This window comes from Ambystoma mexicanum, chromosome 1q (genome assembly GCF_040938575.1).
Source record: "Ambystoma mexicanum isolate Mex_15411 chromosome 1q, UKY_AmexF1_1, whole genome shotgun sequence".
NCBI classification, from domain to species: Eukaryota; Metazoa; Chordata; class Amphibia; order Caudata; family Ambystomatidae; genus Ambystoma; species Ambystoma mexicanum.
Window position 1 is genome coordinate 126,992,035 of NC_090922.1, and position 24,862 is coordinate 127,016,896.

Here is a 24,862-nt window from a genome sequence, read left to right on the forward strand (position 1 = left end):
CCGAATTTGGTAACTTAGCAAAGGAGTCAAAAAGACTTGATGTAAGAAACTGCTTCTGATATAATACAATCTGTGAGGGAGGAATAGCTTGACTTTTTAAAAGAAATGTAATATAAAATGATGCATTTACCTCTGCCTCTGAATGTGCTGCCTGCTACTCCGAACCCACTTTCATAATTCTACATGCTGAGAAGCAGAGTGCAAATATATAACTCTGCTGAGCCTGTCTACTGATTCCTCTCATCAGCAGCTGGTAACAAATGGCAGTTACAAAGTGACATGTGCATTCTGGCCAACAGCCTAAGGAAACCCAAAGTTCTGGCAGACAGGATCTGGCTTTAACCGCGAGTAGCCCTGATCCAAAATTATATAATTGTGCGCTCTCAGATTCTGCCTCGACACTGACTTGACCACTGGAAGCTGCCATTTCGCCTGCCTCAACCATTGATTCAAACACTGGAAGCAATCATCTTGTCCATCTTAACGCCAGCTCGACCAACTGTAAGCCATCGACTCGATCCATCTTGATGCTCACTCTAATGGTGGAAAAGCACTTGGAAGACTGGCTCGACAGTGTGAAGCACAGAGAACAAGCCCATAAAGTATTTAAAGTGGTTCTGTTCCACTACCCATTAGTAAGAACCCTAGTGACTAGAAAATCCATACTCTCTGCCTTATTAAAAGACAGTTTCAGCAGAAGTGACTTTACTGTAGTCTTCTCTTACAGGTGTGGGTTATTGTGATTTTCATTGGTGTGTTTGGGTTTGTAGTTTGATTAAAGTCTCTGTTTTTATATAACTTTGGTTGGGCAGTCTTTTATCATTTCATTTAACTTTATCCAGCCATAAGACCATCAAAGTGCACATATCCAACATTTAAAAGATAAATCAATTACAGTATAATAGGCCAACAGTTGCAAGGTCTACCAACACTACTATATTTGGGCCTTGCTATATTTGGAACTTAAGAAGATTTCGTCCTACATTAGTGGGCCCTGCTGGCCTTTTCCCCAGTGGCACCAGATTAGCTCCAGAGAGTCTTGTAGTCTGGGATCCAGCTCCCACTGGGGGCAGGGTTCCTGTTGGACCTGGGTTCTTCAAAAAGGGGGAGTCGTTAATAACAATCAGACTTCTTAACATTGGGTATCATCGCATGCTAATTCCTAAGAGGCCATTAGCCAAGCTTGGGAACCTGAGTTCTATACGGATGTAATCATGGGAACCATCCTCATTATAGGGTCGTCTTTTACAACATAAGATGTCCTCCCTAATCCGGGAATAACAACTGTAGATTGTTCTCAGCTAGTGAGTGCACTTATTTATCAGGAAGACTCTTGATTCAAACTTGTCGCTGGGGCATTTAGGGACCCTGTGCAAGTATAACAGACCCAGTCTTCGCAACCCCTCCCTTGGATCTGTGCTCCGACTCTTGGTGTTGATTTCTTGGGAAGTTAGGGGCCTGAGATTCAGGTGCTCTAAAGTTTGGCAAGGCTATGGTCACTCTGCGGTCAACTGCAGTGCCCCACCCATGGCTTGCCCCCCTGCTGGGTGTACTGGTCCCGTTGTTTATGGGCCCCATGGTCACCCTGCATTGGAGTTTGAGCAAATTTAACCTGATGGTTACTGGATGTCGCGTTGGTACTGGTAGTGGTTTGACCCCGGGACTCCTCTATAGACACCACTTCAATGGGCACCCTGTGTCAATCCTGTCAGGTTGAAACACATCTGTCTTTGGGTCAGTTTGGCTTTTCTTTACTACTGGGTCTGATTCCCCTGTATCATCTTCAAAATGTGGCTGGTGCTCTCTTGGGGTAGCCCTCCCTGTGCCTCCACCCTTTTCTAAAATAAATGATGTGAAACATTTCTTGAGAGCCACAAGCTCAGTGAGGACAAGCTCAGAGAGCAATGGCAGCCCCATGCTGGTTCCTTAGCAATGGGTGGAGCAATGGGTGTGGAAAGAGTAACAGGTGTTCTCGGGGGGGGGGGGACAGGGGAGTAGGTACGCGGTGGGATCCCCCTCCCTTTGGATGGATCTTGTGTGCCAATTGCATGATGGATGGTATCTTTCGATAGTGTCTTAGGGGTAATACTTTGCGCAGAGGTCCACATTTTGTGCACCTGTAACCTGCATACCTGTATCCAGGGGGGTAGATGTCACCTTCTTGACAGAGGCAGCATGGAATACCTCTGTGTTGGGAGGTACAGGAGTAGCAGAAGTGGCAGGGTCAGGGTCGCATTTATACTTCCCCTGGGGCTTATTCATAGGAGTCACAGTCTTGGTCTTCAAAAACAAAGGCATGGGTGTGGGTGTGAGCATGGAAAATAGGGTAAAGTAGAAAACAGATACATCCATAGATGACGAGACAGTTAGGCTGCCAGTCCCCAAAAGAGCTATATCCGATATATCTTATGTGTGCCCCCCATTACTCGATAGTTTTATAAGAAGGGTATCACTCGCCACTGTGCTTTCTGCTGAGGGAGCTGGGCAGGAATTCCCTGAACAAATTGGTATGCAGGCTTCCACAATGTCCTGCCAACAATCTAAGTGGCCTTCCAAGGGGTCAGTGGCTGCATTAACACCTATGATGGTCGGGGCACTTCCCAAGAATGTGTTGATTTCATTGATCAAACTGTAGGTATCACCCATTATCATGGCCAGACTGGTCTTTTCATCCAAGTCACAGGCTAAAGTGGATGGGTCCAGTAACCTCTGCTTCCCTAGTACAATTTTCCTCTTGGTCAAGTGGAGAGCAGGCAGACTTCGTATTGGCGAAGGTAGGGGCGAGGATGGAGAGATAACACCGTCCATGACCACAGCAGCCGTCGCCATGTCAGTGCAAACCAGGACAAAAAAGCAAGGGAGTCAGTATGTGAGAGCAAAGTGGCAGTTCAATAACAGTTCAGAAGGGTCTCGGATAAAGTCCACCCCATCCATGCACTCCTCACCTGTGCTCGGTGTCTTGGAGAAACAGGGGAAGAGTGCTCCTTTGTGTTTTGCATCAGTTTCCCATTCAATGAATGAATGAAATGGAAAAGGGGGCGTGGCCAAAGTCTCGATCCTCTGAAGTATGGAAGGCCAAGAAGGAAATGCTGTGGGCCACCCCGCGCCCTTTGTCCCCCGTTGGGCTTTGACCCTGCCAGGGGTTACAGAGCCTGGAATGGAAAAAAGGGGTGTGGTCAAAGTTCCGATCCTCAGAAGTATGAAGGCCCTCATGGGCCAAGAAGGAAATGCTGTGGGCGACCCGGTGCCCTTTGCCCCCCAGAGGGCTTCAGCCCTGCCAGTGATTACAGTGCCTGAAATGGAAAAGGGGGCATGGCCAAAGTCCAGATCCTCAGAAGTAGGAAGTCCCCCGGCAGGCATTCTGTAATTTTGGTACTCTTGTACTCATATCCTAGGCACCTAGGTGTTAGGACAAGCAGCATAGGAAGTATACCTGACGGGTTGTGCCTGTTTTACCTTTATGTTTGGGATCACTGATGGTTTACAGTCATGTGGGGCTGAGTAGGTGTTTTATCCACTACTCATCCCTTTACTCCTGCAGAGCAGTAGTCATTTCATCACACTGGTGGCCAGCGGTTGGATCAATCACAGACTGCGCATAAACCATAGTCAGTAAAACAATTCTGCACAATAGGATTAAACATGGATTCCCTGAAGGGATTGAAATCCAACACCCTTCAAAATCAGTGTCACATGGTAGTAAGGTTAGATGACATGAAATGCTGAAAAGCGTCTGAGTTTTTGTGAAGCAAGTATGGGAAAGATGACGCAGTGGTCCTGTAGAGAGCCTGAGCCCCAAACCAGGTGCCGATTTAGGGGGGCAGTCATAATGAAGCAGAAAAGTATTAGTGGTAACTGTTCCCACCATTCTTCCCAAAGGGCGTGTAGCGTGATGTCCCAAAGATCCCAGGTGTTGGCTAAATTCCAATCTTCAGTTAGACTATGAGTCTGAGACAGGTCCAGGGTAGACTCAATGGGGCTGACATTGCTGCTAGAAAGCTCCTTCTGAAAGGAGGGTGGTCCTAGCTGAGAATAATCAGAGATATTTAGTAGTGTAACGGAGGTATGGTATCACAAGTAGACCCAGATACAAGATTGCCAAGTTCAAAAACCTTTATTCTAACTTGAAAGTGGGGGTTTGAAAAACTCCCAGCTTGCCCTATAGCTAAAGATGGGAGTACTATCAACCATCAAAGTAAATAAAACACAGTCGTAGTCATTTGTCAGTCAAAACAAAATGGCCTATATTAAAATAAAACTATTGCCTGCCTGCCCTTACTCTACTGCAAAAGATGTATATGTAAAGGGACAAGCAGTGTTCAAAACAATATGTCAAGGTAACTGAGCAAAACTCCCTTCCCCACGTTTTTTGCACAGGATAAGGTGGCACACTTGGGTTTTAGAACACAATCTGGCTTTAGACACAAGGATGCAGCTGAGGAAGCGGACCATGACCTTCGATGAGAAAAAGTCTCTGTCGCGCAAAGTACTTAGTTTGCATAAAATTTCTTATTCGCAGGATGCCTTGGGTCCATCAACAAAACAAAAGTTCCTTTCCTCCAGGCTTCATAGTGCGCAAACTTCAGGCTTTATAGTTCACATAGGTCTCCCTCTGTCGGGCTCAGACCTTCCAATCACACTTTCTCACAGTTTGTTACAGGTCTCCCTCTGTCAAGCTCGACCTTTCTGATCACACTTTCTCACAGTTTGCTATAGGACTCCCTCGGTAGGGCTCGTACCATCCAAATCACAATTTCTCACAGTTTGCTACCGGTCTCTCGGTTGGGCTTGGACCCTCCAAATCACAATTGCTCACAGTTCGCTTTTCTCATCGAAGACTTTCGAACGTGCAAGGGGTTTTACAAATACCTCTGCATGACCACTTTAATTGCATTTCACTTTTCGTATTCATTGTCCCACTGATGTAAGATGCATTTATCATTCATGGGTTTCTCCGCTTTTTACTTTTCCGCTTGCTCCATTATGCACACTTAAAGAGAGATCTTCCATTGGGCACTGTCGCTATGCCGGACCACTCTGTTTTCTCTCCATGTCTCACTTGTTCTATTCACATTTTAGCAATACTTTGGTGGCTTAATCACATTTTACTTTCACTCGGATCTTCACAATATACGCAGAACATTAATTCTCAAGATACACTGTTACCGCTTGTACATTTTATCTTCCACACAGATTGGCCTTTCATGGCTTTCTTTAACTCACTGCTTGCAGTGTTTTCTGTACTTGTGTCTTTGATCAGAATCCAAGGTTAATACCACAGCTGCTTCACCTCCCCAACTTGGTCGCTCACCCGGGAGGGCTGCTTGTATCTTTCGCACACAATATCGGATTCACGGTTCTCTTTCGTCTGGGTTACTTGTGAGGATAGCACAGGGGCAACACGCTGGTTTTGGAAACAAGACCACACAGGGCAACAGAGGTTTGAATCCCGGATCCACGCTTAGAAACCGAACTCAAGTACAGTATTAGGCACGTTATAAAAAACAATTACATAAATCAATAAATAAATTCTTTGTTGGTAACAATCATTTGCTGGGATGCCCAAGGTCTCTCTACTCCTTGGTTCTGCTTCTCGGCATGCCGACCTGCTCCAACTGCTTCGCTGTTGCCCCAGAAGAACTTCTCCTTCTCGTGCTATGCCCTGCTCAGAGTGTGTCCCAGTGCTCCACCTTTGATGTGTGTGGGGAAAGCCAATAGGCGTTAGGTGTATGCAATTGTGGTCCACTTCCTGACTCTGTTTGACCGTAGTAACGGGACATGTCCAGCGTAATATTTGAGTGTTAGTCTTTCTTCGCTCAGACCTCCTCTTCCTCGGCTCAGTGTTTGTGCAGGAAAGGGGGAGGGGAGTTGGAAAATCGTAATACCCTAAAAAATAGGATGGGATAAACGTGTTGAAAAGGGAGGGATACCACGTCTCACCATTGGGTATCTCACCCCCACTCCCAGAGGACCCCTCACACAGTTGATCCTCCTGCACTGGTCCACCCCCAGGGTCTGGATCCAAAGGTGATGGCTGTGCCCTGGCCACATGAGCAAGAGATCCGGGGGGACTAGGCGGTGAGACATCCTCTGGTTTCTCACAGCAGCCATAGCAGAACAGAAAGCAGGGAGAGCTGGTGATGCTTGAACCTGCAAGCTAGTGCTTGAGGAGAAAAGTATGACCTGCAGAGAATCCTCTGAGGGGGAGGGAAATGTTTCAAGCAATGGCTCCCCAAGAAAGCCTACGCAATTGCTGGACTAAAAACGTTGACCAGCAATATTAATTGGGGAAGAACATCTTTGACTGGTTGAAGCACTGGAGGTAGCCTTCCAGCATCAGCGGGTGGAAGAATGATTGTGGGGTGTATCCCTCACAAGTCACTTACTGACTCAGGGCACTGATATCATTCAGTTAGCTCCGGAGGAGTTGCCCATTTATTCTAAAATTAAAGCGGTCATCCTTAGGAAGCTTTGTAAAAACAAAGAACAATACCTGATCAGTTTTATAGAATTCACAAAAACGGGCAATCAAACTTTTGAGGCATTTATATAGTTATCCTTGGAGAATCTGACTAGAAGAGAATGTATAATTTGGTCACATGAGAGCATGCTCTCAAAAAACAAAACCAACGGCACCACACAAGACTTTGGCACAAGTGAAAACCCCACCCGTGCACCGTTCTCTTATACCCAAAAGAACACATGCATTTCAATAGAAGGGGTGGTCCAAACAGGGCAAGGAATCATACAGAAACAATGCTGCTGGCAGAGAACAAAGCCTTGTTATGCAAAAGTTTAATACCAGCTGCGCTCTATACTGTTAGTCAATGTTATCAGGAAAGACAGCATATCGTAATACATTCAATCTGGGGAATATACTCTTTAAAGATTCACACACACTCTGAGACAGGATGGAACGCTTGCAATATGATGACTTCATCTAATTAATATGAATTTACAGACAAAAGCAACATTCTCTGGGCAATAATAAACTATTATGCATATGTCCTGTCGCTGTTCTGTCTCAACCACAAATCTTGTGTCTGCCCAAGAAGAGTGAAAAGAAGTAAGGAAAAAGAAGCTCTGGTTGTAAAAACAGAATGCGCCAATCAATTAACCATTTTTAAGAGATTAGTTTTCATTTAATAGTTCATTTTCCAAAAGTTATTCATTTAAGTATTCCTTTTGTGATACTCATTTGTGCCTCTGTTTCCTCACCTAATCCCAGTAGATTTTCATGAAAGTACCAATTACATATGGTTCTGTGAAATTAAACAGAAATAAAAAATAAATAATTATGACAAAAAAATACAAAAAAGTGGAATTATAATCAACAAAATATTCTTGTATACACAGTGACGAAAATAATAAATAATCCTCCGCTTTTGAAGCATCAATCAACAATTCATTTTATCCAAATGGTTCTTATTTAGAATTTTCCTGTCTGTAACAGCGTTTATAAAATATTAGACCACAAATCTAATCCATACTTTTCAGTTCTGACTCTGATAGAGTCTCCAATACTTATTACCTTGATGGATATTCAATTAGGTACACATTTATGTCCCAAATTTGCCTGTAGCTTATTTTGCCTGGGCCTGTTGATATACATATAGAATATTATAGAGTTAAGCGACATGTATATGGTTCTATGTAGTTGCTTGTGATAGTCAAACAAGTATATCTTTGTATTTAATTACCAAATATATTATCAGAAGCAGGGAACAGCAATGGGAGCCAATTATGTGCCCTACATGCTATTCTGTTTATGGGAAAATTTAAATTAGAACATGCATGGGCACATACAGCGTTCACAGAAAAATACAACATAATATATTGGGTACACTTCATAGATGACATTCTAATCATTTGGAATGGTGACCAAGAATCACTGAAAGAATACATGAAATATTTAAATAACAATCAATACAACATCAGGTTGACCATGGAATACAGCAATATGACAATACATTTTCTTGATCTTGAAATCTAGATACAAAATAACGCAATAATTACTACCATCTATAAGAAACCAACAGCAGGAAATAGCACCCTACATGCAGAGAGCAATCGCCCAGATCATATATTTAAAAACATACCTTATGGAGAATGTATAGCACAGAAGTAGAATGTTCAAAACATGCGCAATTGAACATGAACAATTTTAGAAAAAGAGGTTACTCGAATCAATGGTTGACTAAAGCAAAGGCCAAAGCACAACTTCTACTGCAGAACATTAAAAATTGACAGCGATACTAAAGAGACATTGGCATATACTGAAAATGGATACAACTGTATCAAAATACATAGAAGATAAACCATCAATTACTTTTCGAAAAGCAGACACTCTAAAATAGAAATTGAGTCCTAGTTTTGTGGAACCAAATACAATACAAAAAGAAGGAACATTAATTTCACAATGGCAACTGCCTTTACAACAAGGAAACCATAAATGTGGTACCGGTACTGTGGGCCTCATTACGAGTGTGGCGGTAAGGCTTTAACGGCACCGTAAAGGATACCGGTGCCGTTAACCGCTTACTGCCGCATTACGAGGTCCCTTAGCGGGTCCCGCTAAGGACGGCTGGTTTGACAAACTGTCCTTCCCAGGAGGCTGTCTCCGGTGGTGTGCACCTGAGAGCCTCGTGGCCATCTCCGGTGGTTGGCGTGCACCAGAAGGCCTCAGGAGAAGAAGGAGCTCAAGGCGCAGGGGACCAGAGGTGCATGTCTTACCCAGTGAGTCCACATGCTGGTAGTGAACCCAGAGCACTCTGCACCTGCTCACGTGTCCAAGGCAGGCATTCAGGAAGAGAGCAGCACTTGCGTATGAAGGAAGTGGCTCTGAAAGTAACTTTGAATTCCGAAAAGCAGCAGATGCAGCACTCGCTTAAGAGTGAAAGTAGTTTTCAAGCAATTTTGAACACTGAACTATTGAACAGCAGCAAAAGTCTTTTATACCAAAACCAAATGACTGTAACTTCATGTGAGTCCATGAAAATCCCAGCAGTCCGATGGGGCGAAATTGTTGAGAAATATTACCTGTAAGTATTGCCTAAACCAAAATCGACTAACATCAATGCACTTACAATCCAGCAGACATTTCCAACAGCAGAAGGGGGGTAATGAAAGGTCCCTCAGTTGTGAAACTTGTTGCCCATACTTTATACAACATGTGTTAAAAGCTGGTATGAACTCACATTGCTAAAGGAAAAGCAGAATGAGACCCTAAGCATGTCAGTATTTGGTTACTTGTGCAGTGGGGAAACTAGAGGGTCAAAAAGAGGCTGGCCTTCTGGAAAAGGATATTCAGAAGGAGAGGAGCATTATTTACAGATGAGTATTAAAGGGTACTAATGTGCATCTTGGCTTCCCCAAAGAGCTGTTAAATGTTTTTGAAGCTACAAACTGTTGAATACTGTGAAGCTGTTGTGAATCATCTTTTGTCAGTTGACCTTGTCCACAAGAGTACTGGTTGTAGTGAAACACTGTTTGGGCAGGGGAGTATACCCGGATGGCAAGTCTTTGGAGGTAGTAGGCCTGGCATGGGAGTAAACCAGGTGGAAGTTGAAAAAGCGCTACAGAGTGGTCCTGATAGAAACAATTTATGTGCTTATGTTGCAGAGGGAATCACATGTGTAAAGCTGTTACCAAGAGGTTGGAGAATTCACCCAGGTTCTGAGAAGAGATTGTTGCTCCAATACAAATTCAATTAATATTATTTTGAACTTCCATGCATTTCCTTATTTATTTGTTACATGTATAAGTGTGAGTGGCAGATATCCTTTGTTAGAGTATTTCCTTCAGTTTAATTTAGGCAGGGAAATCCTCGTCATGGTAGGGATAGTGAGGCGTTTATCCAACCTTCTAATTTAATAAAATAGCATTTGTTGAGAAAACTTCACAGAGTTGTCCTTCTCACATTTCTGCCCCTCACAGTGGTTGCACCTCCATGGCCTCATGGGAAGGGCTCCCCACTGGGGAAAAATAACACTATCTGAGTGATCATTTATCACTCAACATTTAAATGCAGTAACATTCAAGGGGAGTACATAAAGTGTTCAATTCCCAAAATTTCCCCCTCACTCCCCTCATAAGAGACCTTCACTTTAGTGTCATTACAAACATCTCTAGGGGAACAAACATCACATCCCGGGATATTGTAGCAAATGATATCTTCAGTAGCATGACAATAAAGCACTTGAGCAGTTTGCAAAACTTCAGAACATGTGTTGCATAGCTGATAATAGAGGCACTTACAGACCATCGACAGACAGGACAGATTTAGGATTTTAACTAATACTATAAGCAAGATCTGACAAATGGACATACCTAGGGGTCCCACTAGACCTAGAATCCATGTCCCAAAGGTCCAGGAAGCCACTGGACTAGTGTGAAGGAGCCTTACAGTATGGCGGATGTGGGTGATGATGTCAGTAATATTACTTGTGTAACTTGGTGCAAAAGTACAGCACTCACTCTACACATCTGTGCAGATGCCTACTGTGAGGCCAGAACAATATCTAAAGCCATATGATTCTGAAGCACCATAGTTTTGATCGCTTCATGTTCTCAGCATGGTAAAGTCAAGGAGGAGTGTGAGGAATCCTACAGATCCCTCACTAAACACCTGCCTAATGTCTCCTCCCAGGTGTCCAGGGAAATGCAGACGCTTCCTGATCCTGACCTTGGGGGTGGTGTTCTGCGGGAGGATCATCTGGGAGAAGAAAAGGCCCAGCGAAGTGTGAGGAATCCATGTGATAAGACACAGTATGTTTCTTCCTCTACAGAAGACGTATCACAAATGCAAAAATACATAATGGCTTGTTGTCGTTATATGTGTATAATCAACAAGTTAAACACCCTGTTGTGGGTCAAAATAGTCTACAACCTTTTGACATTAAGCGGAATAAAAGCCCTTCTCAAACCAGAGGGACTCATATACCTAAAGTCTCCACTAACCTCCAAAAGGATAGTGAAAGGAAATATATGAATAATACCAGTCTGAATTCTAAAGAACTTAATTCCTCCTATCAATCAAGACCCATGACTAAACTTTATGACACTTCTCTAGAGACTGTTATAAATGACAGAAAAACTAACTTTATTACTGGGAATAATAATAATTCCCTAAGTAATGGGACGAGGAAGAGGGCTGAAGAGGAACAATGTATGAGTGGTCAGTCAATTAATGTAAATGACCCACACCCAAAGGAGACTGTGAGGTGTAGAAGGGCCCCTCAGATGCAGGCAATGAGCTGGAGAAAGCAGGAGAACAGTGTGAGCAGAAGAAGCCATGCAGACTGTATATGCAGCCGAGGTCGGGCCTGAAGAAGGAAGGCAATGAGATTGTTGTGAAGCCAAGGACTGTGGCTGGTATGGTGAGGGTCTGTGTCTCCAGAGGTCCCAGGTGCAGAGGTCGTGCAGAGTGAAGCGTGTCGAGGGAACGCTGTCCCTGTGAAGGCTCGTTCTGCAGAGAATGCGCAGCGGAATGCAAAAGCCACGAGGGAAGTTTTCCCTTTGTAGAGGTCACTGGTGATTGGCATGCACCAGGAACTCTCAGGAGCCAAGATGGCTCTAGCAACAAGTTGTGTGGGCGAAGGCGGAACAGAAGAAGGTATTCTACAAGCCCCTAGAAGCCACAGCAGTAGAAGACCTGCAACCGCAGAGAGGATCCGAGGCGTGCAACCAGACCGGTGAGTTCACATTGTTAAAGTGACACTGGGGCGCTCTGATGCCACTTGCATGGTGCAGGCAGATAAGTTCACCTGAGTGTGAGTGAAAGAGGTGATACATTTTATTTTCAATACTGAAATATAGCCAAGCAGCGTTAAGAGGCTTATTAAGAAACCAAGTGACTGTAAAATTGGACATGTGAGTGTATGGCAAGCCCACCAAACCGGGGAGGCGGCATTATTAAAAACAAAGGCCTACAACTATTACCCAAGCCGGGAGAGCTTAAACCCTGAGCAACATAAGTCCAACAGATATTGCCAAAGACAAAAGGGAAGTAATAGAACAACCCAAGGTTGTGAAGTCTGTTATTCCTGCACGCTGAACTATGTAACAACAGCTCATATAGACACACATTACTAAAGGCAAAATGAAAATGGAAGCAAAGCAAATCTATATTGGTGTCACTTTATGGTTTCTGGTGCAGTTGGGAAATAAAAGAAGCAAAAGAGGCTACCCTTCTGAAGGAAGCTATTCAAGGCAGAGGAGCATAATTTGCAGAGGAATCTTGAAGAGCATAAAAGTAAACATTGTTTCCATAAAAGGTTGAGGCAGGTTTCATGCTGATAAGCAAAGAGCATGGTGATGTTGTTGCAAAGTTCAAGTTGTTTTTACCACTGATGCACATGCTGTTTATAAAGAGCTATTTGGGCAGGTGAGTAAACCCGGATGGCGGACCTTTGAAGCTGTAGGCTGGCATGGGAAGAGACCAGGTAACAGTTGATAAAGTGCTGAACGGTGGTCCTGATAAACAATGGGGGTCATTCCGAGTCGGGCGGTAAGGGTTAACGGTCACCGTTAACGAGACCGGTGCCGTTAACCCCTTACCGCCCTACTCCGAGTTCCCTTTGCGGGTTGGTACTTGACGCCTGCTTTTTGCAGGCGTTAAAAAACCAACCCGCAAAGGGACCTAGGAGTAGGGCGGTAAGGGGTTAACGGCACCGGTCTCGTTAATGGCACCGTAATTTACAGTGCCGTAATTAGCGCCTTCCCCATTCCCATTGAGCCCTATGGGGCAAAAATGGGAATGGGGAAGGGCCCTTGGTGAATGGGGAATTACCGACCCCGCCAACCTTGGAATGGGCGGTAATTCCACCATTCACCATGGCGGAGTCGGAAAGATAACGGCGTCAACCAAGGCGCTAATAGCGCCTTGGTTAACGCCAGGGTCGGAATGAGGCCCAATGTGTTATCATATATTGTGCGCCGGGCGGAATTGTATCAAGCTGTTGTTGAAGAGTTACATTTCTTGAAGGAATTCAGTTTTGGAAAAAATCATCCTGACAAATACAATTTGTGTTACCTTAGAGAAAAGATTATCTTGAGGTGCACTTGTACTTGCAATTGTCATCATTTATGGTGCTGAAGGAAGAATTGCCTAATCCTGCTGTAGAGGAGTTATATTTCTTAAAGGCATTCAGTTATGGCGAAAATCATCCGGACAAAGACAAACTTGTTTATTTCCTGAAGAGATAATCATCCTGAAATTGACAAGTTGTGTTGCCTTGTGGAGAAGATTATCCTGAGATACATTTGTATGCGAAGGAGAGCAAGAACATTTTGTTAGAACTATCTATTGTCCAGTGGAAGTTACAAAGGACTGTGATAGAACTTTGTTATCAACCATGATTTTCTTATTTTCATTCGAACTGTGGAACAACGACCTTTGTGGAATCTGGGGAAGCGGAATATACCCAGAGCAACATCCAGGACTCTGGACATATTACTGGTTCAAATATGATGTTGTTTTGTTTTGTTATGTTATGTTGAATTGCTATGTATTTCCTTATTACCTTGTTGAATGTTTAAGTGTGAGGGACAGCTATTCTTTATTAGAGTGTTTCCGTTAGTTACTTTAGGCAGGGATATCCTCGTTAGGGTAGGGACAGTGTGTCGTTCATCCAAAAATGTTGACTTAATAAAATGGAAAATTTGGAAAACCCTTTACAAAGTCCTCCACCTCACATTACTGACCCCTCACAGGATGCCGCGGCATTTGCAACATCTCCACTAACCATGACAAGTGGGCCAAACGGTCTCTATTTATCTTAATCCCAAGGGGTGCTATCATATATCCTGCCCCCACAACAACGTTTTTCCATGCAGTGCTCCTCCTAGGATGGACCTGAGCAGAAAAGGTATGGGTATGACGCACTGCAGGCAGAATATACCCCATGTAACAACTCCCTCCCTAATTGATGGGTAACCAGTGTCAATGTGTCCCCACAGATGAAGTAAGTTACGGAATATGTAGCATACCCGGACTAGGAGAATGAAAAATTATGCTCAAACGCAAATGTAACATTATTAATCATTACACTAGAATTGGTGGACAGGTAATAATGACATTTGCTAGTTCCCATGAACTAAGAACCTTGGTTAGAATAACATATGAGCCCAACTGCTGAGGAGTCCAGATGAAGTGCTGCTGTTTTAGTGCTTACTTGGTCGGGGGTGGGGAAATTCAGAGGACCAGTAAAACCCAAGTGCGAATGAGTATCCCTACAAGGTCCTGGGCTTTGGGACTGGGTGACCAACTTGATATCCAAACGGACATCCCCCCACTAGAATGGGATGGTTGCAAGGAGGAACCAGGAGAATAAGTCATGTGGCAAATGGGCACAGACCCAGCAATCAGTAAGATTGAAGATGCAGGAATAATGCCAGGAGAGGTAAAAATAAGTGTTTTGACTGTGAACCCAGGGATGTGCAGAGGGACCGTCATTTTCATGGCAAGTGGCATGGAAAGTGTCTGTCACAGTGAAACAATAATATATCAATATTCTAACTATGACTACAATAACAGAAATGTAGCCCGACATAAGGTCCACTCCTAATATATCCAATTTCTCAAATCAGGACGTAATATTCAGCACAAACATTTGGAACTTGCAGAAAAAGTTCCATTTAGTTAATCAGAACAGGTACTTTGCAGGACAATGGCGAAGGAAATCTGCTACACCAAACTTCCAGTTCAAAATGTTTAGGCTCTGTGAAGATGCAGGAAAGTATGGATCAATGTTCCAAAGTTCCACCAAGACTTAGGTACTGGACAAAGAAATCCATGGCTCACAGTTTCTTGATTGAGAATTCCACGTAAAAGTCCAAACTACAAATATCCAATATACCAGAGCCAAAAGAATAAAAGGGTCATTGTAACAAAAATAATGGTCAATAGATGATAGCCGCAGCGGCCATAACGTGCCATAACTTGCAGATTCCTCTACTTTTTACCAGTGTACCACCACCTTAGGGGGATTCATCACTTTTGAGGAGGCAGATCCAGTGGTGAGTGACTTGGCCAGTTGCCAATTTGTTCAAAACTACTGAGTCCCCGGATGTTGCCACGGGATCGCAAAGCGTACCTTTTGCAGGTTGCTTTGTGAGGTCCAGAGGAGTCAGACACAGAAGATGGTATGCCAACAGTGGGGTCTGAATCTGGGTCATTCCTTCCAGAACTCCGACCTACTAGTGAAAGAGCCTTAGCAGTAGCTCCCTCAGAGACATCACTGTGTGGAAAAGATTCAGAAGCTGCAGATCCTGATTTAGAACACTGGAAGTTTCTGATATCAACAAACAATCTGAGATTTCACTGGACGTGGTGTCGGTGGTCGCTGTGGAACTGGAGCCAACCCGAGGAAGATAAGTGGATGCAGAGGTTATGTTGTCAGGTGGGGCGGTGACTTTGTGGCAGTACGTTGCATAGATCCAAGCCGGGATCTGTGCACACTTAATGGCAGTTTGTTGTTAGCAGAACCTGAAATGGATGCAGACTTGTGCTGGTGGACCTTCACTAGGACCCAGGGGTCCTAGCTGTAGAAGATGGCAAGATTCAGTAACTGGTTCAGGCATAGCTTCACAGACCTGGGCATGAAGAGATCAAACAAGTTTAATCAACATGCAACAATATTGAATCAAGGTGTCATCCTCTAATGACAGACTTTGAATGTGGGGAACTGCTGGAGGGTAAAGTTCCCATTCTTATAGGGAGACCAGTGAGGATTTCATGAGCAGAGAAGTTGTGTTTATGCTTGAGGCCATTTCAACCTTGTCTCTTTACTTACTTTAGACAACATCAACTTGAGGTGGTCATTCCAGCATTCTAAATGCGCACTTCTGCGCATGTGATAAGCACAATGGAACTGTTGAGTTATTCCTAGAGCTTTGTACACTTCACTTATAAACTGACCAGGAAAATGGGCACCTCAGTAGCTGTCTATACAGAGGGGCAATCCACGTTGAGGTATAAACTGAGCCAACACCTTCTTGGCGACAGCGTCGGCTTTTCTATGCAGATATGCCTCCACCCACCCAGAAACCACATCAACAAGGACTAAACAGTAAATATATGTCATGCAGGTGGGGAAGCTGTGTGAAATCTGTCTGCATGTGTAAAAATGTAGCTTCTGACACAGGATGTGCAGAAAGCTTCATAGTCATCACTCTCCCAATATTGTATGTTAGACATATAACACCATTTTCACAATAACTCCGAGCCACAGAGGCTAAACCAGGAGCCATCCAATCTTGGCACAACAAAGTGATAATGTTGTTTTTACCCAAATAAACCATGCTGTGAGCTTCAAAGACCAGATAGGGTAGAAGTGCCTGCGGTGCCGACAGGAAGCCATCTGCGGAACACCATAGGGAGTCTACTCCCAATCTACGCTCACGCTGAGTCCAGTTCACCTTTCCAGCTTCTGGAACTTGATCTTGGAGAATCGCCAGACCAGAAAGAAAGGGAAGGGATTGGTGACCATGGAACTGCAACACAAACAAGAAATTCATTAGTAGCCAGGGGCCCTCTCAAGGCGGCAGAGTGAGCAATACCATCTGCTAAAGCATTTCCTTGGACTGAAAATGACTGTGAGGGATCCTGTCCCTTACATTTTACTATGGCTGCTGCTGCAATTAATAAATACAATATAATAAATACAGGGAGCAACAATGCATTCAAACAAATGGATACATATTTTCCATTCAATATTGGGGTGCCTTTGGAAGCTAGATATCCACGCTGCTTCCAGAGGATTCCGAAGTTGTGAACCACCCCATGAGCGTACCTGGAGTTGGTAGAGATCTCAGCCGATCTATCTCGAGCCAGAGAACACGCATGGGTGAGGGTCACAAGCTCGGCAACCTGAGCTGATTTTGCCATAGGTAATCGATATGCCACTATAACAGCAAGGAGGGCACATACAGAATGCCCCAAAAACCAATTCCCTAGTTTCCTGAACACAGATACAAGATTGGTCAACAAAAGGAATTAGGTCAGGATTCAATAAAGGTTTTATCAGATAGATCAACAAGGGGTGCCAAAAGTGTCTCCATAACAACATGACCGTCATGCGGCTCCCCATCCTCAGGGATTAGTAACAAAGGTTTACATTGGCAGTGGAAATTAGCAACCTTTCATATCTGGTAAGGGGAGAATTTGACACGTGCTGTGTCTTCCCTTTAAGCAATAATGACAATACAGCATGGGGAACTGCAATCTTGACAGGATGCCCTTGTACCTGTTGTAGTTTGTTTTCTCTATCAATAGAGCAGCAACAATGGTTCACGGACAAGCTGGGAGTCCCACGGTCAGTGGATCTAAAGATATGCTGTGATGTGAAACAGGCTGGTGCTAATTACAGTGTAACTGGGTCGACACACGTTAAGCAAAATCATTGTGCTCATTGCGAAACAGCACACAGGGCTTACTTTAATCCGGTAGACCTAAAGCCAGAGCCATTGTGAGTGCTTTCTTATTGGTGACAAAGGTATCATCTGCTTCCTCGGACCATGGCAGGGTCTAGGGGGTCCAATCGTGCATGAACGTCTGAAGGGGTTTAAACAATGGAGACATACCCCGGATCCCATTGCCTCCATCAACTGACTATCCTGAGTAACACCCTCATCTGCTTCTTTGGGGCTTAAGGACTTAAGGACTTTCTGGCTCACTGAAATCCGATCCAGGGACAAATGTATTTCCCCAGCAGAAGTCTCATGGCTCAGGTATCGCCCGAGGCAGACACAACTGTAATGTGTCTTTAGATGCCTTGTGATCCTTTTCAGTAAGAGCTTTCAACAGAATGAGTGAGTCTTCCTCACATGCTTCCAAGGAGTGGGTGGCTGGGAGCAGATCATCTACATACTGCACCAGCATTGGCCCTCCTGGAAACTAAACCGAATCAAGAGCTTTCCTTAAAATTTGGAAAACAGGGTAGGGATTTCTACATTCCCCAATGGAAGACAAGTGAACCTATATTGTGTGGATTCATGGGTAAATGCAAAAAGGTACTGACTGTCAGGATGTATGGGTCTGGAGAAAAATGCTGAAAACAAATCTACAACAGTGAAATACTTGACTTTATAGGGAATACAGATCAAAGTGATAGCTGGATTGGGGACAACTGGAAAAGATGCTAACACAGCAGCCAGCATTTACTGCACACAAATCCTGAATGAAAGGATAAACCTCTTTACATGGCTTCTTAGTAGGAAAAATAGGAGTGTTGCAAGGACTGCGGGTTGGTACAATGATAACCTGTTGGAGACAATGATAACCTGATGGAGAAGGGATTTTATTACATTATGAATACCTTCTTCAGCCTGTCGGGAAATGGGACACTGAAGTGCACATGGCATGGGCTTGGCCGGATTCAAAGTAATTTGGACTGGCTCTGCATTAACCATATTTCCAGTGCCATTTGCATGAATTGATGATAATTTGACTCAGACTCAGTCCAACAGTTCCTGCCACGAACAGGAAGTCTCAACTCGGTCCCCACGTCCGAATGGGTAATTACCTGTAATACTGCCAGCACCTCGTGCTCTCTATGAGTAGGAATATCAAGGTATAAAACATCATAACAATAGTAAATAGAGCAGCTCAGTTTACACAATTAATCGAATCCAAACAAATTCACAGGTGAAAAAGGGCTCAGCAAAAATGCATGTTGGTCAGACATTGGACATCTCTATATCATAAGCACAGTGGACACAGGATGAGGTACTGGAGTATCCCCTATACCTATAGCATTTCCACATCATCAGAATGTCTCGTCATTGGAAACTCACAGGCTTTTACTTTGGGGCGTGATACTCCAGTGTCAACCAAACATGAGATCTTTTGACCAGCAACAACATAATGAACACACGGGGCACTAGGATCAATCAAATCGACATAAGTGGTGCTACAAGCTCAGAGACCGCTTGGCAATCCTAACCATCGGTCTGCAGTGGTGGTGGCGGAGACCTTGCCATTCAACTTGGCATGGTTGGCTGTCTGCCTCGACCATCATACTGAGGCCAATGCGGGCACTAGGCTTTCCAGTGACCAAACTCTTTACAGTAATTACACTGATCACTGTATGTGTTCATGTAATACCTTTCATCAGTTTGTGCTGTAAACTCTGCATTTGCAATGCCAAAGGTTTGGATTGAGTGGTTTCTTTTTGTCTCTCAACTTTTTCATGAAAGTGGTGTGCATCCAAAAACAATTCAACCAAACCCTTTCCTTCCCATCCTATCAGTACTGACTTAATTCCTTCAGATACCTTTGGTTGCAAACCCATAACAAACTAAGCCACGATGGCTTGAGGCGCTATAAGCACGGCATCAACAATCACAGAATGTTGTTAAAAGCATTGTTTCAAAGGATAAAGACAAAGCAAAAGAGAGGCTTTTGCACACCAGAGGGGCAATCCCAGTTCACTCTCCTGCCCTTTGAGATAATAAAATGTCTCTTCCACCTTTCATAGGATGGTAAATCAGGTCCTATCTGGCTTAGAAGAATTCAGCATTGCCTATTTAGATGATATTGCAGTCTTCAGGCATAGATGGTAAAACCATTCCTCCCATCGGAGGCAGGTGCAACAGGCATGCAGAATGCTCGCTTGACTATTAAGGCTTCAAAGTGCCAGATAGCAGAGGGTAGTGTGGCTTCCACAGGACACCTAGTGTCAGGCGGTAAGAAATATCCTCCTCAGGCAAAAGTACAAGTGCTCCAGTATTGGGAAATTCCTACCACTCAGACTCAGGTGACTTCCTTGACCTCAATGAGTATTACTGGACTTTTAACAAAGGTTATTGGACTATTGCCCAGGGACGTCATTTCACCAAAAAGCAATGGGCCGCAGAAGTGGCATAGCACTACCCCTGTCCTCTGATGACAACACAGGAAGTGATGTCATTTGACCCCACACCATGTGACATCACGGGAAGTGATGGCACACAACCTTTCACCCCTTGAAAAAACAGGAGGTTTCATCACTTACCGTTGTTCCAGTACACTAAGAAAAGTATGGTTATGATGTCACTGTAATATGATATGCATTTCATACAAGAATGTATCACCATATGTAGCATTAATATCAGTGTGTATAGTGCCAACAACCATAAGGCAATAAAGCACTGTCAACCGGCCAGTGACAAACTGTTGCAGCTGGAACGGAAAACAGTGTATGAACACCAATATAGTGAGAAACACTGGGATCAATATATGCCCAGAACAAAAACGTTTTTTGAAGCTTTTTACAGCCAGTAAACTCGGCTTCTGCCTAAAGAGAATACAGAAGTTGATTCCAGATTAGGAAGCCCGTTGTTGCCAGGCTTTACCACCTGCTGACAGCAGTCCTGCCAACCAAGTCTCACGCAACTCGAAGGAGTCTACAACAAAAAGAGGCTGTCTCCCACACTGCTACAATTTAACCTAATTCTACAGCAAAAATAGTGTGGAGGGAATCTTCCTGTTGTCCAAGCAAATCTCAGTCTTTCTTGGGTTACGTTAAAAGACTTCCCCAATTAAACAATTATATGTTCTTGAAAAAAGTTTCTTAATGATTTTGCCGTTAAGAAAAGGTGGAGCTGACGTCTGCTTTAATCTCGGAAAGGGGCAAGGAGGAAATCTGACGTGAACAGAAGGCATAGAATACAGAAATTGCAAGGGGCAAGTCTCACTTCTTGTGCAATGTGTCTTTCTGCCCATTGGCATTGCGTACCTTAGTCCATCCATGAAAATAAGCTCCATTCCATTTGGAAGATAGCAGCATAGTCCTGTTTTGTTCTTTGCAGTGCATTCAGGGAATTGAAGGCAGGTGTTTAGAATGGAGGTATCCAAGACTACCAGTCAAAGAATGCATGTAAAAACACATGACTGAACTAACATCTCATGATTTAAATGTAGCAGGTATGTCGACCACTCTGTGAGGTGGCATCAGCAAGAAGGTGACGACATGCTCTAATATATAGTGCACAGAGGAGCACATGTTGCACAAAGCCTGTGAGCTTGAAGCAGCAGACAACAGACACTCTTTTTCCAACTAAGGCTAAAATTAGTGCCAGAGGCAGCAAACAAGGCTGGCCTTACCAGGCCAGAGGGAAGGTATTTAAAAAGGATTGCTGTTTATAAAGAAAGGTGTATGAAATATTCCCTGCTTGTAGTCATGATGCACTTTTAGTTGCAGCAGCCCTTTTGGCTACAGGCTTCAGAAACACAGATGAATGTTAAGGCAACCATGGAGGGTTTTCAGGAAATCACGACCCAAAAAGGATTTGTCCAAGATCACACCATTGGTTCAAGTGAGTCCACCACGATTAAAACCAAGGTCTGTTTTTCCACTGCCAGTTTGGTTACTCGACTGAAATGTGCATGGGGGTTATAATGCCTTGAGCTGAGCACCTTAGAGCTGAACAAAATAAAAAGCTAAAAATACAGTTTTGGAGATTACTCTGTGAGATGTCGGCTGGCAGGGGTCTTTGGTGTCACTATGAGGGAAATAGACAACCTCCAGCAACATCAGTTCTTGACCTTGGGATTACTGTGCTGACTGCAGATTAAACATGAGTGGAATAGTAAGCATCATCATTGACGGAGGCAGATGTAGTATGTAGATGGTTTATGCTGCATTATACAGACCAGGCAATTGGGGGGCTTGAGGGGGTGATACCATGTACACATTGAAGACAACAGTGGCAACCTTGAATTTCATTCTAACTAGTAGTGGGAGCCAGTGAATTTAGCACGATATTTGGGTTTGTGGCTCACTGATATCGGCCATCTCCCTACCCTTGTTCCCTGGCAGAACTAAGTCACACTGTGCTGCGTTTTTCTCGACTAAACATGAAACCAGGCCTTTTCTCTGCGGAGGAGGATATTGTATCTGCACTCACTGGTTCCCTTTAGCGGCAACAGAATAGTAAAAGAAGTATCAGCATTGCGGCAGTGCAGCGTGCCATGCATGACTATACATAGGGCTCACAATAGCAGTCCTCTAAGTTCCCTAAGGAGGGCCTGCAGCATTTCCTCTTGGTCTATTGGGTGTGGAAGATACTGGGGCTATGTGCCTTCCTATTTCTCTGATACCCTAACTAGTCAATGCAGTGCACTACTACTCAACTCAGTCACGCTCAGTGAGTCTCTCACCTCACGGACCATGAAAGTCACACAGTGAAGTCACGCGGTCTGACACACCACGCATGCACGCTAGCCTCCCTCGTCTCAGACACAACTCACACATGCTCACCTTTAGCGCTCACTTTTTTCTGCTCTCTCTGACTGTGCCATCCTCATGAGTTAACTTCTTGGTGCCTGGCAGCGAGCCAGCCAGACCAGGGTCCACGGCGCGCTACAATCACACAATACGGGCATGAAGCAGCAGGGAGGCTGGCAGTTGAGAGGCCTGAATATAGACTGTAGGAGTCCGACTGTCACTCTGGTCCTCAGGACAGGAAAAACTGTAACACTGGTAGTCCCTCCCAGGCAGGCCATACTTGTATCTTCTGGGCTGGAGGGCAGACTGCACGGCTAAATTGCTAAATTATAGCAAATGTGCCCTGCGCCTGCCTGCTCGAGTGCCCCGTGTCGGCGGAGGCTCCAGAAGGTCTGGACATTGGTGGCCCAGCTCCCAGAAAATAAATCAAAACTACAGGCAGTGGCTTGAGTGTTAGTTGAATTTTCAGCACCTAGGCGGCCAGGCCGGCGTCACAGTACCCGACCTAACACTGCACACAAAATGGTGCCATTATGCCAGACCTCCATTTTGCAAAAGGAGCATCAGCAGTGAGGGGTGGATAAAGGGCCTAAGGGGCCGATGCTCGCCGCAACCAGTTTAAAAAATATTTGCATTTTTGGCCTGGGGTAGCACCGGAGACAGCATGGGTCTCAGCTGCGACCACTAGCGACCCCTAAATGATGTCCCTGCTGTTGACCCTATTGAATGATTTGACAATGCCAAAGAAAGTCACTTGGACTCTTGGCTGCCAAACAGCTTTCCATAACTTAAAAAGAGGGCTTGTGCCGGGCCGTAGTTCTAAATATCCCAGATTATGGGCAGCAATGTATTATTCACACACCTCTGAATTTAGACTAGGAACAGTTTTAGTGCAGTTAAACACAGTAGTGGCTGAACAGCCTGCTGCCTACATTAGTAGGAGGCTGAGCGCTAGTTGAAACCCAACATTTTTGTATCTCAATTTATTGCCTGAAAAGACCACATGCCTCTCAAGCGGTTAATGGCCCCACAGGGAGAGAATACAAAAATGTCACTTTGGGCCATATACTTACAAGGATTGAATATGCAAATCCAGCACAAACCTGTATCTCAGCACTCCAATTCAGATGGCCCCAGTAGATCGATTATCCACGAGGATGAGCCGTACCCTTAAAAGGGTGGTGCTCATTATTTTTGGCTTGGGGCTTGTGACAAAATGCTATCTGTGAGGGTGGAATAGTCTGAGACTTTTTGATTTTTAATATAAAATGATGCAGGTAACTATAGTGCAAACACATAACTCTGCTGAGCCTGTCTATTAAGCCCTCTCAGTTGCTGAGTGACCAACCACTGATGGACTAGGAGATCCATCAGTGGGCAACCTGGCTCCTCACCCCTACTCCCTGAAGACCCCTCACCCAGGTGATCCTCCCGCACTTGTTCACCCTGAGGGTCTGGGCCCAAAGTCGATGGCCGAGCCCTGGCCACCTGAGAGAGAGATCCCTGGGGACTAGTGGGTGAGATACTCTTTGGTTTCTCACAATTAATGATAGCCCTACCAAAATGCTCATTGACTCTGGCTCAGATTACACCATCATCAATAGGGAGACGTGGCAATCAAAATATTGTCAATGTTGTCCTAAGGCCATCACATGTTAAGGCCAGTGCTTATAGTGGGTTAAGAATTACAATGTTGGGATGGTTTCTTGCAATTATAAAATGCAAAGGTAAGGTTACAAAAAATAAAGTATACATCTCTGACAAAGGCGGCTGCCTTCTGGGATGGTATCAGCAACCAGATGTGGGGTTAAAAATCAACCCAACATTTCTGGGTTGTGTTTCTACAATATTCGCTACTCCAGAAGACAGCCTGTGTTACCTTAGCTCCCTTAAAGGTAAATGTCATACAATCAAACTGAAGAAAGGTTTTCTACCGGTAATTGCAAAATCAAGATGTGTCCCCATTGCAGAGAAGAGGTCACCAAAGAAATTAACACATTAATAGAGAATGACATAAGTGAACCAATAGAGGCATCAAAATAGTGCTCCCCAGTTGTAGCAGTGAGGAAACCAAATGTCAGTGCACGTCTATGTGTGGACCTCAGGCCACTCAATAAAGGTGTATCTCGCAGAGAGGGTTTAGGGTCATCCATACTACAAGCACCTCCACCAAAAAACAGACAAGCAGTCATGTCAGCTCTAAGTTTAGTACAATATTACTCAAAGTTCATAAGAAACCTTTCAAACACATGTTTCATTATTATTATTCAAGACAGGACCAACCTTTGGATGTAACACTGCATGTGAAAATGAATTCTCTGAGATAAAGAAGTCCATTGTCAATACTCCCATTCTTTCACCTATTGAAACCAGCAAGGGCACTTAGATAATGACTCATGCTAGTAGTATTGGTCTGGGAGCTGTACTCATGCAATCCACAAAGCATGATGACAAAATAATGGCATTTGCCTCTAGGGCTCTCAATAAAGTTGAGCAAAGGTACTCCGTTATTGAAAAAGAGGCTGTATTGGTGACATAGGCTATAAAACAATTCAAAACATTTCCATGGGGCAGAGGATTTTCAACCATTTGTTGCACTATTTATGTCAAAATGATTGGATGGTGTGTCAAGAAGAATAATGGCCTGGGTGACA